General features: G+C 44.4%; 1 protein-coding gene across 6 annotated transcripts in view; it reads left to right on the forward strand.

Annotated features, from left to right (window-relative positions):
- The first annotated feature begins 700 nt into the window (after nucleotides 1-700).
- SEC16B (SEC16 homolog B, endoplasmic reticulum export factor) overlaps nucleotides 701-18,755 on the forward strand; it is a 111,980-nt gene continuing 93,925 nt past the window's right edge. For all 6 annotated transcript variants that reach the window (XR_010151749.1, XM_063795132.1, XM_063795145.1 and 3 more), the window contains exons 1-7: nucleotides 701-3,630; nucleotides 3,726-3,833; nucleotides 6,730-6,826; nucleotides 8,440-8,498; nucleotides 9,030-9,095; nucleotides 9,865-9,974; nucleotides 15,272-15,455. The gene's annotated coding sequence lies outside the window, so the exon portion shown is untranslated. The remainder of the gene's footprint in view (nucleotides 3,631-3,725; nucleotides 3,834-6,729; nucleotides 6,827-8,439; nucleotides 8,499-9,029; nucleotides 9,096-9,864; nucleotides 9,975-15,271; nucleotides 15,456-18,755) is intronic.

Genomic DNA, 18,755 nt, shown 5'->3' on the forward strand with positions numbered 1-18,755 from the left:
TTGCCCATAGTAATGGAGGTAAGTTTAAAGAGAAAGGTAGAGACATGGAGATGGGAGTAGGTGAGCAGCCAAAGCAGGTGTCCCCGCAATTGACTTGCCACCAAGGGAATGTGGGAGAATGACCAAGGCAGGCTTCCCCGTGGTGATCAGACACCAATGGAGTGTGAGTGAATAATCAGGCAGGTGTCCCCGCAGTGATTAAATGCCAAGGGAAGACTGTCTTCCCAAGTCCGTGACTGGCGCTGGAGTCCACAGATAAAATGTGTTTCCTTTGTCTCTACTAGAGAGGAAAAAGAACTGGAGTTGGAAGGACTGGGAGATTGAAGGGTAGCGAGAGAGGGAGATTGAAGGGTAGCAAGAGAGGCTGGAGAAGAGAGTGAAAAGACTGCTTACCCAATTTGAAATTCATGAGATGTTCCTTGGGCTGGTTGGTCTGAGGACCCGAGGTTGCAGGTGGATCTCCTCAAGGAGTGAGGGCAAGGACAGGGGACTGGTCTCCTGAAGGAGTCCTCCTGTCCCGGGTTTCAGCACCCAATGTCATGCACGTCCATGTGAGGAGACCACCAAACAGGCTTTGTGTGAGCAACGAGGCTGTTTATTTCCCCCCGGGTGCAGGCGGGCTAAGTCCGAAAAGAGAGTCAGCAAAGGGTGGTGGGATTATCATTAGTTCTTTTTTTTTTTTTTTTTTTTTTTTGAGACGGAGTCTTGCTCTTTCGCCCAGGCTGGAGTGCAGTGGCCCGATCTCAGCTCACTGCAAGCTCCGCCTCCTGGGTTCACGCCATTCTCCTGCCTCAGCCTCCCGAGTAGCTGGGACTACAGGCGCCCGCCACCACGCCCGGCTAATTTTTTCTATTTTTAGTAGAGACGGGGTTTCACCGTGTTAGCTAGGATGGTCTCGATCTCCTGACCTCGTGATCCGCCCGCCTCGGCCTCCCAAAGTGCTGGGATTACAGGCGTGAGCCACCGCGCCCGGCCTATCATTAGTTCTTATAGGTTTTGGGATAGGCGGTGGAGTTAGGAGCAATGTTTTGCGGGCAGGGGCTGGATCTCACAAAGTACATTCTCAAGGGTGGGGAGAATTACAAAGAACCTTCTTAAGGGTGGGGGAGATTACAAAGTACATTGATCAGTTAGGGTGGGGCAGAAACAAATCACAATGGTGGAATGTCATCAGTTAAGGCTATTTTCACTTCTTTTGTGAATCTTCAGTTGCTTCAGGCCATCTGGATGTATACGTGCAGGTCACAGGGGATATGATGGCTTAGCTTGGGCTCAGAGGCCTGACAATTATCTTGCCCAGGCTGTGAGCTCCTGGCCTCAAGCGATCCACCTCCCTCGGCCTCTCAAAGTGCTGAGATTACAGGTGTGAGCCACTGCACCCAGTTGCTCACTGTTATTTGGCAACCAGAATGTTCACTTTGATGATAACGTTAGTATTTCTCCATTATTCCTGGTTTGATTTTATATGTCTAATGATTAACAGTTCACAAAGTGCTTTCTTGTCTCATTGGAAACACAAGTTTTTTCATCTTCTCAGCTTCTAGTCATTGTTCTAGTCTTCCTCTTGTGGGAAGGGGAAGAGGACTAAAATGACTTCTCAAATTCCTTGTGAGTGCTATTAAAATAACAGTAAGCTCTGTTGTATATCCAAGGTGAGGACCTTGCTCTTGGACTCCTTTTCCCCAGAGCCTTTAGGCTATAATCTCAGAAGTTCATTCCTACTTCAGTTTTGCTCTCCATTTTCCCTTTATTCCATTCCTGATCATGCCTTCCAGGTCATGCTCTATCAGGGAATTCTGTTTCTGTCAAAAAGTAGAAGGAATTTAGAACTTAGGGATTATTCTGCCCGATGTGTTCATTTTACAGAGGAGTTCACTGAGGCAGAGAGCCAACAAATGTCAATGTTAAACCCGCAAATAAGTGGGAGAGCTGGGCTTGAACCTGAGACTACTCTTCTGCCAGATGTCTTTTAAAGACATCAAGCTGTCTTTAAAAGTTACCTGTCAAACGAAATATTCTCTCCAACATAATGTGTGCTTCTCTTATATAGCTAGCCTATAAATATTTGGTTACTGTTGCAATAGAGATCTACCCAATTTTATAATATTTCACAGATTATATTGTATATTTTCAATTTTTCCAGAGGGTGCTTATTCACCTAGTGTGAATGGTCTGTGTTGGTCTTCGAATCAACAATCATTTATGGAGCATCTACTATGTGCCAAGCATAATACTGGCATTGGGGACATGAGAACCAATGCCCTTCCACTCTCCCCGTGGTGGGTTTTGGTCTGATTTTAACTGGAAGTATTATTTGGATTTGCGTAGGCTCATTCAACATTGGATCATTAGTAACTCTTTGGATTTATTGTAAATGGTCCTGCAAATGTGAGAAAATTAGTAACAAGAATTGAACTCTAACAAGGTGTTCAAATGCTGACGTTAAAGCCTTTACCTAGGCAGGCGTGGTGGCTCACACTTGTAATCCTAGCACTTTGGAAAGCTGAGGCGGGCAGGGCGCTTGAGGCCAGGAGTTCGAGACCAGCCTGGGCAAAATGGTGAAACCCCGTCTTTAAAAAAATACAAAAAGTAGCCAGATATGGTGGCGCACAACTATAGTACCAGCTACATGGGAGGCTGAGGTGGGAGGATGGTTTGACCCTAAGTGGCGGAGGTTGCAGTGAGCCGAAATAGTGCCACTACACTCCAGCCTGGGTGGCAGAGCAGGACACTGTCTCAAAAATAAATACATAAATAAAGCCTTTACCTGTGCATTTAGGATTTTTTGCACTGCAGAGGACCCAATAACCTTTATCTATGTATCATCTGTCTGTCTGTCTATCTATCTAATCTATAGAGAAGGTCTCACTCTGTCACTCAGGGTGGTGCGATCATAGTTCACCGCAGCCTCCAACTCCTGCGCTCAAGCGACCCTCCCGCCTCAGCCTCCTGAGTAGCTGAGACCACAGACACTGGCCACCATCCGCCTTGGCCTCCAAAAGTGCTGGGATTACAGGCGTGAACCACCCAGCCAAGAGCCACTATTTAAATGTCGCCAAGTGTGGTTTAAAAAGTTTCCCAATTTTGAGGGGGGCAAGGGTTGAAAAACTATTAGGTACTATGTTCAGCACCGAAGTGACGAGATGATTCGTACCCTGAACCTTAGCATCACACAATATACCCAGGTCACATCTGCACATGTAGCCCCTGAATCTAAAATAAAAGTTGAAACTATAAAAAAAAAAAGTCTCCCAAATTTGTTACAAAAATGCCAAAGAAGGTTAATCTCGGGTAATCGAATTCCGTTTCCTGGTGTTTTCCTTTATTCTTTTTTTCTTCCAGCCGGCTCCACCTCCAGAGAGGCCCAACAGGGGGCTCGCGCGGTCGTTTGGGCTCGGCTGCCGTAGAAGCCGGGCGCACTGGGCCGGAGCTGCCCCGCCGGGGTTGGGTCGTGGCTGCCAGGGCGCGTCGCCAGGAGGCCTCGCGGGCCGCCCTTCCGCTCTCCCGGGGCTGGGCGGCGCTGTCCGGCTCTTCCTGCCGCGCTCTGGCCACTCCCCCTCGCCCCTCGCTCGGCTTGGCCTTGGCGGCCGTGCTCTGCAGGCAGTGCCTCCCTCGGGCGTGGGTCTGCAGGTGCAACCCCGACTCCTCCCTGAGCCCCGCAAGGCAGTCCCGGGGTGCTCCCGGCGGGGCTGCCCGACTGACCCTTCCCTTGTTCTGTGTTGCAGGAGAGCCGGACAGGGCAGCGGCCGGCACTACCGCGCCGCGATTTGCGCAGAGCTGAAGAAGCCCCTGACCATTGAAGAGGTGGCCCCCGCCCCGTCGGGCCTCACGAGGTAGGGGGCTGGCTTATCCCCTTCTACCCTCCCCTTCTCCCCGCCACCACACACTCCCCGCAGGCTCCCTTCTTGAATCAAGTTCCCAGTTCTGAAGCGAGGGGGCGACCGAGAGAGTGGAGGGCAACTTCGTCCTGGGATAGCTAGGGGGCTGAAGCCCTTTCTAAGGTCTAAAGTGCTAAAGGAAGATTGTTCTCCCAAAACACGCCTATAGGCCTCTTTCTCAATGCTCAGAGCTGTTGCCTTAGAAACAGAATTCTGATTTGCACACGACTTTGTACGTGCAAGTTATTGGTTTAACACAGGTACATGGACCTCATCCTTTGCTTCCTTCCACCTCAGTGCCGGAATCGAATTATTCGGCCTCTGCCTCCCAGAAACCAGCCCGGTAACCTCCGTGTTTCCATGTGAACATACGCTTCTGGTATATTGCAGAGATTTGGGATGGGGTTCGTTTAGGGATGTGGGCAGCTGGTCCACTGAAATGTGGACATCACTTTGGCCTTGCCTATTGACCACTCTAGTAACACAGTGTCATCTGGTGTGGAGATGAGAACCTCAGACAGCGTGAAGCAGGCAGTGGGCCTCAGTGTTGGAGACCGCCAGGGAGAGGGAGAAAGGCAGCCATAGCCCTGAAGTGTTACCAGCATGGAGCCTGTTAACTAACATGGCTAACACGGATTATTTGAATGAGCACATGATGGCAGCCAATCTACTTCCTGGGATTCACACGCTGAACGACATTCATCCTCAAATCATCCTTAAATCTAGGTGGAGTGGCTGGAGAACACATGTGTGCCCTGTGTATGCCTGTCAATAACTGATGTGTCCTGCATGGAATGTGTCCAGGCTGAGGGCTAGGCTCCTTTGTTCTGTTATTTGTCCTAGACATTGCATTGTAAGGAATTAGCCCATGAGAGCTGTGACTATGTTTGTTTTACTCACTACTAAATCCCTTAAGTCTAAAATGGTTCCTGGCATGTGGCAGAGGCTTAAAAAATTGTTGAATGAATGAATTTTGTAGATAAAAATGTCTTCTCACCAATATGGCCACCTCTGTACAAACAAATCAATATCATCCCTTTGGTGTCTCAGCTTTCATTTCTTCCAGTAATTCCAACCCCTGTTGGGATGTGTTGGTTTATGACAATGGTTGTCTAGCACAGCGGTCCACAACCTTTTTGGCACCAGGGACCAGTTCTGTGGAAGAGAGTTTTTTCATGGACTGATGGGGGTTGGAGGGGATGGTTTTGGAATGAAACTGTTCCACCTCAGATCCTCAGGCATTAGATTTTCATAAGGAGTGCGCAACCTGGATCCCTTGCCTGTGTAGTTCACAATAGGGTTCGCACTTCTATGAGAATCTGATGCCGCCACTGATCTGACGGGAGGCAGAGCTGGGCGGTATGCTTGCTTTGTCTGCTCACCTCTTGCTGTGCAGCTGGATTCCTGACAGCCTACCGGTCTGTGGCCCCGGGGATGGGAACCCCTGGTCTTGGGGCTTGTTAAAACAGAACGCTAGGCTTTGTCTTCAGAGTTTTCTGATTCAGTAGGTCTGGGATGGGGCTTGATAATTTGAATTTCTTTTTTTTTTTTTTTTGAGATAGGGTCTCACTCTGTCACTCAGGCTGGAGTGCAGTGGCATGATCATGGCTCACTGCAACCTTGACCTCCCAGGCTCAAGCAGTTCTCCCACCCCAGTCTCCCAAGTAGCTGAGACCACAGGCACATGCCACCATTCCTGGCTAATTTTTTAATTTTTATTTTTGTAGAGATGGTTGCCCAGGCTAGTCTCGAACTCCTGGGCTCAAGTGATTCTCCTGCTTTGGCCTCCTGAAGTGCTGGGATTACAGGCATGAGCCATTGTGCCTGGCCTGTGCCAGGTGATACTGATGCTAGTGGTCTGGGGCCACATTTTGAGAACCGTGGGCTTACAAGGCCTAGAGAAACTACTGGCTACACTGCTGTAGGTCTGTCTCAGCTATGGCACTATCACAAAACATAGAGGCTGGGGATCTGGGTCTAGGGTGAAGGATTCCAGATTCCCCAAACAGCTGATCATTTTACCCTTCTGTTTAAAACTCATTAATGACTTCCCATTGTTCCTAGTATGAAAATTAAGATCTTCAGTAAGGAGGCCGGATGTGGTGGCTCACGCCTGTAATCCCAGCACTTTGGGAGGCTGAGGCAGGCGGATCATGAGGTCAGGAGTTCGAGACCAGCCTGGCTAATATGGTGAAACCCTGTCTCTACTAAAAATACAAAAAAAGTTAGCTGGGTGTGGTGGTGCATGCCTGTAATCCCAGCTATTTGGGAGGCTGAGGCAGGAGAATTGCTTGAACCGGGGAGGCAGAGGTTGCAGTGAGCTGAGATCATGCCACTGCACTCCACCCTGGGCAACAGTGTGAGAGTCCGTCTCATAAAAAAAAAAAAAAAATCCTCAGTAAGCCTTCAAAGTCTCTTGTGTCCCCACTGTAGTGTCTTTGTACATGCCATTGCTTTTGTCTGTGCCAAGGCTTTTACCTCCTATTTTGAATAGTTAACTCTCAGTTGTTAGTTCAAAGTGTTGCTTACTTAGGAATGCTTTTCCAGACTTCCCTAAGTGGTCAAATCCTTCCATTATGTGCTTTCATAGCACCATATATTTTTTATCATTAATGCTTGGTACTGGAGTTATAACTTAATATATGTATCTTCATTATTATCTGGTTAATATCTGTTTTCCTTCCTATACTTTAGCTTCATGAAGGCAGAGGCCTTGCCCATGAGTGTGTGCCGGCTCTTACTTTAGTACCTGGCATGTCGTTGTCATTCAGTAACTATTTTGGTATGATTGAATGAACATTGTCTCTGTGGATGTGTACTATTCTGCTTTGCTGCTCTATTTCTTTCGTAGGTCAGAGTTGATGTCCATTTCTGTGGAGTTAACTTTGGTGATATTTTGATCTGCCATGATCAATATCAGGAAAGGCCCCATCTTCCCTTCATACCTGGTGAGTATGGGGAGACCAAGTGACTGCTTCAGGAAAAAAAGATACAGGGAGTTTTCAGAATCATGCCCTTGGGCTCAGGCAGTGCTCTGTTGGTGTCTGCCTGCCATCGGTGATGTTTCAGTTATATGTGTCCATCTCACTGTGTATTGGGATCACTGGATTGTGAGCCCCATGAGGGCAAAGTCTATGCCTGTCTTGATCAACATTATATCCCCCAGCTTAGCATTGTACATGGCTCTTAGTAGGTGCTCAATAAATACTCTAAAAATGAAGAAATGAACAAATGAATTTTCACCAGAATTATCATTGGTCCTAGCCATTCGTTCCCTTTCCTTGCTGGGTATTGCCCCAATTTTGTTTCTTCACTGAAGGATCACAGACATCTGTTTGCAGCTAAAACTTTCAGCCTCACAGACACATTCCCAATAAAACCTAATGCCAGGCCGGGCATGGTGGCTCACGCCTGTAATCCTAGCACTTTGTGAGGCTGAGGCGGGCGGATTGCCTGAGCCCAGGAGTTCAAGACCAGCCTGGGCAACAATGGTGAAACCCTGTCTCTACCAAAATACAAAAATTAGCCGGGCGTGGCGGCGTGCGCCTGTAGTCCCAGCTACTCGGGAGGCTGAGGCAGGAAAATTGCTTGAACCTAGAAGGCGGAGGTTGCAGTGAGCCAAGATCATGCCACTGCACTCCAGCCTGGGCAACAGAGTGAGACTCCATCTCAAAAACAAAACAAACAAACAAACAAAACCTAATGCCAAAGGATCAGAGAGAAGAAGAGTGGATTTCTTAGCAGCCCTCTGCCTGATTTTTGTTCCCAATCTACTTCTAGATCATGAACATGTGGACAAGTGACTGATTTTTGTTGTTGAAATTTATTTAAAGGGATGTAAGTATAGCTTAGCATGTATATAGTACATGTACATTTTATACAGATATATATCATGAAAGATAGAGTGATTGCAAATAGTTACCGTGTTTTGTTTTCAGGGTGTTTGATTGTATCTCGACAGTTAGAACCATTTCCTTCTGTTTATATTTGCTGAAATACTGGTTGGGGGGAAGATGTCATACACAATTGAGTTATTCCCCTGGCAGCTCAAGTAGGAAACATGATCATTAATTCAGAAATTTCAGAGGTGAAAGAGGAAAGGGCAGACAGCACCAGTTCATCCAGTTGAGCCAAGTACTGTCTGAATAAACACAGTTCATGTCCTTGAGGGCCCTACAGGCCAGCAGAAGAGACTTGAAAACAGATAAATAAATAGGATGAACATTGTCACTGGGGTGCTATAGGAGGTCCCAGTGATTAGGGTCAAAAGTACCTGTGTACCTGTGATTCTCTGTGCTTTTGCACATTCTTGAAATTTTCATTTGTGTCATGGTAAGATTGAGACTGCTATAGCTTCCCAGGTTGTGATGGTGAAATCTTATGTTTACTTTCCTGTGCTTTGAGTATAACACCTTACCTCTCTACCTGCATATGGAGAGGAGGAGGGGCACCTAAATCCTCAGCTCCGAAAGCTGTTGGAATAGCCTGTCGATCAGTGTTTTCTCATCTCCATGGTGTTGTGTTTTACAGATAACCTAATCTTTAAACAATGTGTTTTTAGGAATGGAGTTTTCTGGGACAGTATTGGAGACAGGCACAGATGTCAGGACAGTTAAAGAGGTAAATTAATTGAAGTCTAGGGAATCAATGTATATGTAGCTATGAAAAATATGCTAACTTCATTTGTAGCCAAAGGGTCTTGCTTCTACTGGCTTTTGCCTGCAGACACCAAAGGGAAACCTAACTAGAAAGGTAAGAAACAAAATTCTTTCTGGGGAAAGGAAGTAATTGGAAGTTCCTGGCTGCATTAAACTTTTCATTATGAATAAAAGGCGGCACCTCAGTCTTTAACCAAGAGGACAGAGAATTTTATTCTCTTGTGAAATTAAGACTGGGCTTCTAATTCAAATCAACCTTTCCCTTACTCTCTCTCTTCGTCTCAAATGTGCTCACTCAAATTGGCTTCACAGCCTGGTGGTGGTATTGAGAGAGTTATTATTTTATTTACTAAACAGTAACTCTGAATAATTAAGACCAACCTGTGTCTTATGGAGTCAGAGATGTGCATTTTTTTTTCTTTTTTGATTAACTCAGGAAAAGGAATGCAAGGTCATACATTTGCACATATCCTTAATGGTATGTTTCCTTTAGGGAGATAGAGTTATTGGCACAAGAAACTTTAATTGTATGGCTGAAGAATGCGTCATTGACCAGAAGGTATTTGTACCACTCAAGATTAATGGTTGAAGATGTTTTTTCTCCTTTGTTTTTCTTTAATTTCCACCTATCCCTCATTCCTGTCTTCCCCTCTCCCTCTTTTTCTTTGTATTTATTTGGTCATGTCTTGTTTCTCAGCTAAGCACTTCATTTTTTCAAATGTTAAACTCCTTCTCTTCATTAATGTGACAACACTTTGCACAGAGCTTTGTTTGCATTGAGTGTTTTAATGAAGAACAACGTTTTGTTTTCTGAGTCCTTGAGCTGGCTGTTCATTTGGACTAGGTAGTTTTAGTAGAAAAGCTGGTTTTGGGCATTGAGCTGGATGTAATGGGCTTCTCCCGGACACAAAGCTTATGAAAGAGATAGCCCTGGGAATGGAGCCAGCCAGGGTAGTCAAGCATGGTTGTGCAGGGTGTGAATGGTGCCCCCTGGTGGTGGACAGTACACAATTGTCCCCACCAGCTTTACTGAGGTAAAACTGACATACCAGACCATTCACCCATCACAGTACAGTGATCTGTGTTCCATTCTCTACCTGTTGGCCCCTTTCTGAGCCAGATGCTAGCCTTGGGGTTTTGAAGTCTGATGCATTCAAGTTCTGAAATCTGCTACAGCTTGCTTAGTTTTTACTTCCACTGGGCTTGGTTATGAGCAAGTGTTTCCCTTTACAAATCAGTCACTGAATCAAATCCTAATATTTACTGAGCAGCCTTTATGACTTAGGTACATACACTCAATCTGTAAGTCACTGTTATCTCTTTTTTAGGACCTGTGGCAGATTCCAGAAACGGTCTCCCTATAAGAAGCTGCTGTCCTCCCTATAACTTATGGCACTGCGATTTTTGCTCTTGAGCACTGGGCCCGTACCCAGCCTGGGTAAGGACTGTGTAGATGACAGAAGGCTAGAAAGTACCCTTCTCTTGATATCAGAAGTGTCCGACAAGGCCATGCCCCACCTCTTCCCTTCCCTTCCCTTCCTTTTGGCTGAGGAAAGGCCAAAGGGAGGTAGCCACATGAGACTGGGGTTTTTTGACTGTGAGGACATCCTTCTGTCTGAGAGGAGATGATAGGCTGTGAACTTGGCCATTGTGAATTGGAGAAATACCTCTCTGAAATGTGACCGCCCTGGAGATCTCATAAAAGATATTAAAGTGTAGATAGTTGGTTTATTTAAACCCATTTCACTCTGAGTTTATTAGAGGCCTATGGTATTTGTTTCTGTGAGGCCTTGTTGAGTGTGTCAGATGGGACATTTCAGAAGAAAAGGTGCTGAAGTTTGACTCTTTACCTGGAGCATACGTACTACTTCTTGATCTTTTCAGAGAGCTGAGACTCAGAATTGCTTCAGAGAGGTGGGTTTAGTTGAGCAGTGGCCATTACATGCTCATCACCTTGTAACATTGGGCAGTATCTAATATGAGAAGGATTTTAAGATAGAATTTCTGAAGAATAAATTGGAGTGGTAGCTCAAAGGAAGGGTTGCCACTGATATGAGGGAGAGGCTACCTAGAGAGATTCAGGAATATTTTTCCTGGGAGGTCTTCAAAACTGAACCCAATTAGCACTAATCTAGAGGTCACATCCGTAAGCTTACAGGGTGGAGAACAGATGTATATGAAGGTTTGAATGAAACGACCTCTAACATTCTTGCTTTAAAATGTTCTGTTTCTAAAATATTTGTGAAATCATATTACTGGTTGACTTTTGAAGGTTTCTGAAGTAGTATTCATCTTTCTTTGGCACAGAGTTGTTTTAGTGACGGCAGCAGCTGGAGCCACAGGCCTTGCAGTGATGTGGCAACAAATGTTCTTCAGGCCAAGGTTATTTGTATGTTAGAGTCACCACTTAAAAAAATCATAACTCCAGTTTTCAAACATATATTTATTCAAACAATATATTCATTCATTGATTAAAAATCATGTGCAAGGCACTGGGGATATAAAGTAACCCAGAGCAGGGTCTTGCCATCTATTCGCTTACAGACTAGGGAGGGGGCCTAGAAGCAAATCACTCATCCTTCCAGCTACTAGACCCTGGCAAGGTCTGACCCACTTCATGCCTTCTGCACATGCTATTTTCTCTACCTGTAATTCTCAGAGCTGTCGTTCAGATTTAAACTCAAATGTCACTTTTTCAGAGAAGTATTCTCTGTCCCTCAGTCTAGGTGAGGCCCCTCTCCCTCCTCTGTATATATGATTTCATAGCGCCTTCTACTTCTCTTTCATAATACATAGCTCAGAGTGTGGTTACTTGTGTCATTATCGGGTTATTGTCTCCCTCTTACCGGATTGTAATCCCCATAAAGGCAGTGACAGTGTCTCTTTGGTTCATCTCTGTAGTCCTGCACCTAGCATGGTACCTAGAACATAGTAGGCCCTCAAGAACTATTTCTTAAATTAATGAATGAATAAAATAATGAAAAAAGACTTAGGTCTCTTCAGAAGTATCTTTCTGAGGCTGTGAGTGTTGGAAAAGGGGGATTTCTTGGAGAAGATGGACATTTAAACTGACTTTTAAAGAATTGGTGGCAGTTGAATAGAGGAAGAAGGGAAGTGAAGGCCATTTCAGTGGTGGGAGGACTTATTAGAAGATAGAGAACTAGGAACTAGCATGATGCATTCAGAGAATTGCAAATAGTATCTCTGGAGCCAGGGACCTGGGGGGAAATGGTGGAAGGTGGCTCTAGAGAGGAGGGCAGAGATAAGATCACGAGGCCCTTGTGTGGGGCTGAAGAATTTGAACATTTATTGGAAGCTATTGAGAGGAGTTGAGGATTTAAAGTAGGGAAGTGACATGATATTTTTGCATTTGGAAAAGTTCACTCTGGTAGCCGTGGGGATGAGGGATAGGGGAAAGGTCAAGGGTAGTCTGGAAGCAATAGGACAGGCTCTTGGAGCAATCTGAGCCAGGATTAGGATAGGCTACCTGAACCAAGGTAGTGGAAACAATGCATTGAGAGATACTGAAGTGGAAAAAAAATAGATAATTTGGTACCTGGAGAGCATCCTGCTCTAGTCGAAAGAACAAGGACTTTAAAGTTAGCCTGACGTAGGTTCAAATTCCAGCTCTGCCTCCAGCTTAATATCGTCAGTTTTCTCACTTGTAAAAGAATGCTCTCTCCATGGAGTTGTTGTGGGAATACTGGGATTACACGTGCAGTGCCTATTAGAGGGCGGGGCATGTCAGTAAGAATCTCTTTAAAAAGAATCCTGTTATTATTAGACATTGAGTGGGAAGGAGCAAACTAAGTTAACTCGTGGAGTTGCCATCTAATTGAGATTGAGAACACAGGCAGGAATAGTGAGGTGGGTTTTGGCTGTGTTGAATGTGAGATTCCTGTGGAGCATGCAATTGGATAGCCAGAGGGCAGCTGGGTATATAGGTTTGGAAATAATTGGATTGGTCTGGAATTCCTTTAGGGGACATCTCTCCTTTCTCCTATTAAGTTCCATTTGGGAAGGACATGTGAGTTCTGAAAGTGATCATAGATACCAGGAGGCTCCTCAAGTGATATGAACACATTTCATGTTAACAGGATGGGCTTTTAGCTCCTGTCTGGGGGAGAGACTATAATTGGTTTTATTGTCTAGAACTATTGGTTATTTAACATTTCGAGGAAGATAAAATTGTACAAATTGTCTTAAATAGTTATAAATTGTTATAAATAGTAGATAGAAAAGCTCACTTTAATTAATATATTAAAATTAACCTAAGCTGTATTTTCTTGAACCTCAATAATGGTTTTAAACAAAAGCAAACAAAAATATAAATGTTACCATGCCACCTATGTGGAACAGGTCATTTTGATTACACCTCGAATCCACAGCATTTCATATTGCTTCCAAAGTGTCTCCGCGGCAATTATCTTACCCTTGATCCTCACAAAGCCCCTGGGATGTGGGCAGTGTAAGTGTTTATTATCCCTATTTCACAGATCAAGAAAGCGAGGCACCAAGAGAGAAAATGGTTCACTGCAGGTCCCATGGAGACCTAGTGAGAATCTCGGGATTCAATTCAGGTGCCTGACCCTAGAGCAGTGTCTGCCCACTGTGGCACTGTTTGCTAATAGCCCTCAGTGAACTGCAACTATTTCAGGGTTCCACCAGGGAATATTTGAGGGAAGCCTTTAGTTTCAAATAGTTATGAGTAAGTTTGGAATCTTTTAAGGGCACCAGTGTTCTTGGAGTATTTCATTGCAAATTCACTTTGAGACTAAAGTGCTTGGGCTAGTGGATGCTGCCCCATGGTGAGGCACGTCTAGGCAATGCTTGAGTGTTTGCAGCTTTTCTGGAGACTTCCAAACCCCAGAATTCCCCACAGTATGGCTCACCACCATCTATGCCATCTGTGTCGGGCCTTAGGTATGGCTTTCTCCTAGGGTGATGGAGTGGAAAAGCATGGGCTTTGGAGTAACGCAGCAGTGGACTTGAGTAATTGTTCTAACACCTGCAACCTGGATGACCCTGGTTGATTGCTTTACCTCTCTGAGTCTATGTCTCTGTCTGGAAACTGGAAGTAATTATATCTCCTCAATAATGTTCTTATGAGGTTCAAATAGAAAAAATGATTGCATGGTGTAACAATGGCTTCAGTTTATCTAACACTTTGTTTTCCAAGTGCTTTGTATACAGTGTCCCATTTAATTCTTTTTCCTTTATTTCTCTTGAGCTTGTGCCTGGAGATAATTTTTTTTTTTTTTTTTTTAAACGGAGTCTTGCTCTGTCGCCCAGGCTGGAGTGCAGTGGTAAGATCTCGGCTCGCTGCAACCTCTGACTCCCAAGTTCAAGCAATTATTCTGCCTCAGCCTTCTGAGTAGCTGGGACTACAGACACACGCCACCATGCCCAGCTAATTTTTGTATTTTTAGTAGAGATGGGGTTTCCCGATATTGGCCAGGCTGGTCTTGAACTCCTGACCCTCTGATCCGCCCACCTTGGCCTCCCAAAGTGCTGGGATTACAGGTGTGAGCCACCGCGCCCAGCCCGTGAATTTTTTTTTTTTTTTTTGAGATGAAGTCTCGCTCTGTTGCCCAGGCTGGAGTGCAGTGGCACATCTTGGCTCACTTCAGCCTCCACTTCCCAGGTTCAAGCGATTCTCCTGCTTCAGCCTCCCAAGTAGCTGGGACTACAGGTGTGTGCCACCATGCCCAGCTAATTTTTGTATTTTTAGTAGAGATGGGGGATTCACCATATTGGCCAGGCTGGTCTTGAACTCCCGACCTTGTGATCTGCCCACCTGGGCCTCCCAAAGTGCTGGGATTACAGGCGTGAGCCACCGTGCCTGGCCTCCGATAATTTTTTAAATGTCTTACTTTACTGATGAGGTAACTGAAACCTTGAGAAGCTGGCAGGCAGTATGGAGGTTAAATGCATGGACTCTGGAGATGAATTACCTAGGTTTGGACCCCAGTGCTGTCTCCCATTTGCTGTGCGACCTTCCTTGGGCAACAAGTTACTTAACTTCTTTTGCCTCAGTTTCTTCATCTATAAAACAAGGATAATAATACTGTATATTTCATTGGGCTATTACAATTAAATGAGTTATTCATATACGTAAAATGTTTAGAATGTTAACTGGCAAATAGTAACAAAATGTTGTTTTGTTACTAAGTATTTTGCCTAGGTCAACACAGCTAGTGAGTGGCAAAGCCAGAAGTTGGACTAAGGTCTCTCTAACCTCAAGATCTTTCTATTGAATCATGTTTTACCCTCTAGGAAGTCTTTCCTGATCCTCTAGATTTAGACTGGGTACCTCTTGTTTACATTTCTGGACCCCTGTTTATTTCCCCCATCACTCTGCTGTATCTTGCTTTCTTGGCTCTAAAGGATCCATCTTGTATCCTTACTGCTTGATTCATAGTAGATGCTCAATAAATGGTGGTTTTCATTTGAATTTGAGAAGACTTTCTGAATGTCTCTTGAACCACCTTCTAGCTATCCTTGTTAGGGTTCCAGGATTCCTAGAAATGTGGACCTCATGGCTAGTAGGGCATGGAGGGGCCAGTGGGATGGTCTGTGTGTTGGGCCTGATGTGTGGGCTCAAGGCCAGTGCCAGGGCAGCAAGGTCACAATGATTTCCTTGAGTAGCACCCTTTGGCTGGAGATGGGGTAGGTGGGGTGCCCCTTTCTTGGGACATGTTCTGGATAATCAGATATCTTGTGTTCTTGATGCAGGTAATATAGCTGCTGCTGGAAGTGACGAGAAGTGCAAGCTGGCGATGCAGAGGGGTGCGCAGTCCAGCGTGAACTACAGTCAGGGCAGCCTGAAGGATGCAGTGAGGAAGCTGGTGGGCGAGGGCGGGGTGAATGTGGCCATCGACATGGTGGGAGGAGACATCTGCCTGGAGGCTCTCCGCAGGTGCATGGGGTGGTCTGTCTAGAGTGGGCTGGAGCTGAAACCTTTCCTGATCTCTGCCTTCCTTCTGGCCTTGCTTCTCTCTCATCTTTGCTGTTCACTTCTTCTGTAGGCATCAGCATCAACGAGAACAGCAAGTGGGTGGGTGAAAAGGAATAGAAGCAGAGAAAATCAGGAAATGCTTATATATAGCAAAAACAAAATACCCATCTGGAAAATATCCAAAAAATGACTGCAGACTCTCTTAGTTGGCAATGCCAAATGCTTTAGAAATTATTCATGTGTTAAATTCAGCTATGCCAGTTCTCACTAACTACTTTATATCCATGTCTGTGGGGAATTCTTGCAGAGGGCATTGTTCAGCTATTAGAATTACTGGGGTGGCAGTTCCCCTTTTCCCAGTTCATTGTGGACCAAACTACAGGCTCTTCTGATCTTACTGCTTTCTGAAGCAGCCAGCAGCGTAGATAATTCCTTGACTTGTTTTATTTAAAAAATATCACTGGAGATTTAGTAGGAGTGTTGTATCACACCAATTCTCATTCTGTTTTCAACCAAGGATTCTGGAGTACTCTGATAGCATTGGTTTCATTTCTCATGTCGTCCTGGCAAGCATAATTTTGTAGTTTATCTCAGTTTCAGGTAGAAGCCACAGAAGCAGAGAGCAGCCTACCCACAAAAGGGGTCCAGTTGGTTCTCTAGCCCCTGAGCTGAGTGGCAGGCAGTCTATATGTTTGCTCATCTCTGCACTGTGCCTGGTGCTGTGCTTAGAGGAGAAGCAAAGGAAGGAGTGTGTAGTCCAAGTGGAAAGCCAGGATAGACAGCTGGTAAAACTCGCCCATCTCTTGCCTTCCTTCTTGCCTTCTGGATAATTGTGTTTTTGCAATAGCTTCTCATTTCCCTTCTAAAGAAGAAAAGCAAAAAGCAAAAGCCAAACAAATATGCACATATTTTATATCAAAGATGTTTGCAAAAGTTGTTTCTGTAACTCATTGCTTAGCAATGGTACCGTAGGGGAATTTTCATACTGGGCTACAGAACACTTACACATTTTTGTAGTTTATTTAAAATTCTCTAAAGAGGCACATGTGTTAAAGGAATCCTAAAGTAAGTCTTTGTATAAAGCAAATGGTCCTTCCCTCATTAAAGTGTATGTCTTCTTATTCCTGCTTCCTAAGTTCATAATCTTCAAACTGAGTTGTTTCAGTACAACCTATGGAATGACATTGCCCAATTTTCTTCCACAAATTGGTTGAGGTAGTTAAATAGATAGTTTTGATTCTCCATTTTTTTCTGAGATAGGGTCTCACTCTGTCACACAGGCTGGAGCACAGTGGTGCAATCATGGCTCCATGGCTCACTACGGCCTTGACCTCCTGGGCTCAAGCAGTCCTCCTCCCTCAGCCTCCTGAGTAGCTGGGTGTATTAGTCTGTTCTTACACTGCTAATAAAGACATACCTGAGAATGGGTAATTTATAAAGGAAAAAGGTTTAATTGACTCACTGTTCAGCATGGCTGGGGAGACCTCAGGAAACTCACAATCATGGTGGAAAGGGAAGCAAACACGTCCTTCTTCACATGGCAGCAGCCAAGGAGAAGTGCTGGAGAAAGCCCCTTATAAAACCATCAGATCTTTTGAGAACCTACTCACTATCACGAGAACAGCATGAAGGTAACTGCCCCCTTGATTAAATTACCTCCCACTGGGTCCCTCCCACGACATGTGAGGATTAGGGGAACTACAATTCAATGTGAGATTTGGATGGCGACACAGCAAAACCATATCACTGGGACTACAGGCATGTGCCACAATGCCTGGCTAATTTTTTTTTTTTTTTTTTTGAGATGGAGTCTCTCTCTGCCACCCAGGCTTAAGTGCAGTGGCACTATCTCTGCTCACTGCAAGCTCCGCCTCCCGAGTTCACGCCATTCTCCTGCCTCAGCCTCCCGAGTAGCTGGGACTATAGGCGCCCACCACCACGCCCGACTAATTTTTTTGTAATTTTAGTAGAGATGGGGTTTCATCGTGTTCTGGCTAATTTTATTTTTTGTAGAGACAAGGTCTCACTATGTTGCCCAGGCTGGTCTTGGCCTCCTGGGCTCACGTGATCCTCTTGCCTTGGCCTCCAAAGGTGCTTGGATTATAGGTTTAAGCCACTGCACCTGGCTCAACAGCCTGGATTTTAAGTGGGCCCCCTTATAAAATTGTCTAGTTCCTTTGGTTCCCTAATACTTTGCTTATGGTATATATATATATGTGTGTATATATATATGTGTGTGTATATATATATGTGTGTGTGTATATATATGTGTGTGTGTGTGTATATATATATATATATATTTTTTTTTTTTTTTTTTTTTACTGAAAAGCCCAAAGTAATAAATGATGGTTCACTCCTGCCAGTCTGCAAGGTCAAGAGGACTGCCCAGCTGTGGATTTAATACATGTTGGTTTTTTTAATGTTGGTAAAATATACTATAACCTAATATTTATCATTTTAATGATTTGTAAGTGTGCAATTCACTGGCATTAAATACAGTCATAATGTTGCATAATCATCCCCAACAAAAACTCTGTACTTGTTAAATATTAACTGCCTCTTTCCCCTTCCCCAACCCCTGGTAACCTCTGTCCTACTTTCTCTCTCTGTGAATGAATGTACATTGCTCTTTTTTTCATTTTACTTTTTTTATTGTGGTAAAAAACAGATAACATAAAGTTTACCATCTTAACCATTTTCAAGTGTACAGTTCAGTAGTGTTAATTATATTCACATTGTTATGTGACAGATCTCAAGAAATTTTTCATCTTGTAAACCTGAAACTCTGTAGCCATTAAACAGCGACTCTCCTTTCCTCCCTTTCCCTAGCCCTTGGTAACCACCATTCACTTTCTGTTTCTACGAATTTGACTACTTTAGATATCTCATATAAGTGGAATCATACAGTATTTGTCTTTTTGTGTTTGGCTTATTTCACTTAGCATAATGTTCTCAAGGATCATCCATGTTATTGCATGTGACAGGATTTCCTTCCTTTTTAAGGCAGAATAGTATTTCATTATATGTATATATCACATTTTGTTTATCATTTGTCTGTTGATGGACACTTGGGCTGCTTCTACCTCTTGGCTATTGTGAATAGTGCTGCTGTGAATATGGCTGTGCAAATATCTCTTTGAGACCTTGCTTTCAATTCTTTTAGATATATATCAGAAGTGGAATTGCTGAACCTATTTTTAATTTTTTGAGGAACCTTCATACTGTTTTCAATAGTAGTTGCACTGTTTTATAATCCCACCA

This window comes from Pan troglodytes, chromosome 1 (assembly GCF_028858775.2).
Source record: "Pan troglodytes isolate AG18354 chromosome 1, NHGRI_mPanTro3-v2.0_pri, whole genome shotgun sequence".
Classification (NCBI taxonomy): domain Eukaryota; kingdom Metazoa; phylum Chordata; class Mammalia; order Primates; family Hominidae; genus Pan; species Pan troglodytes.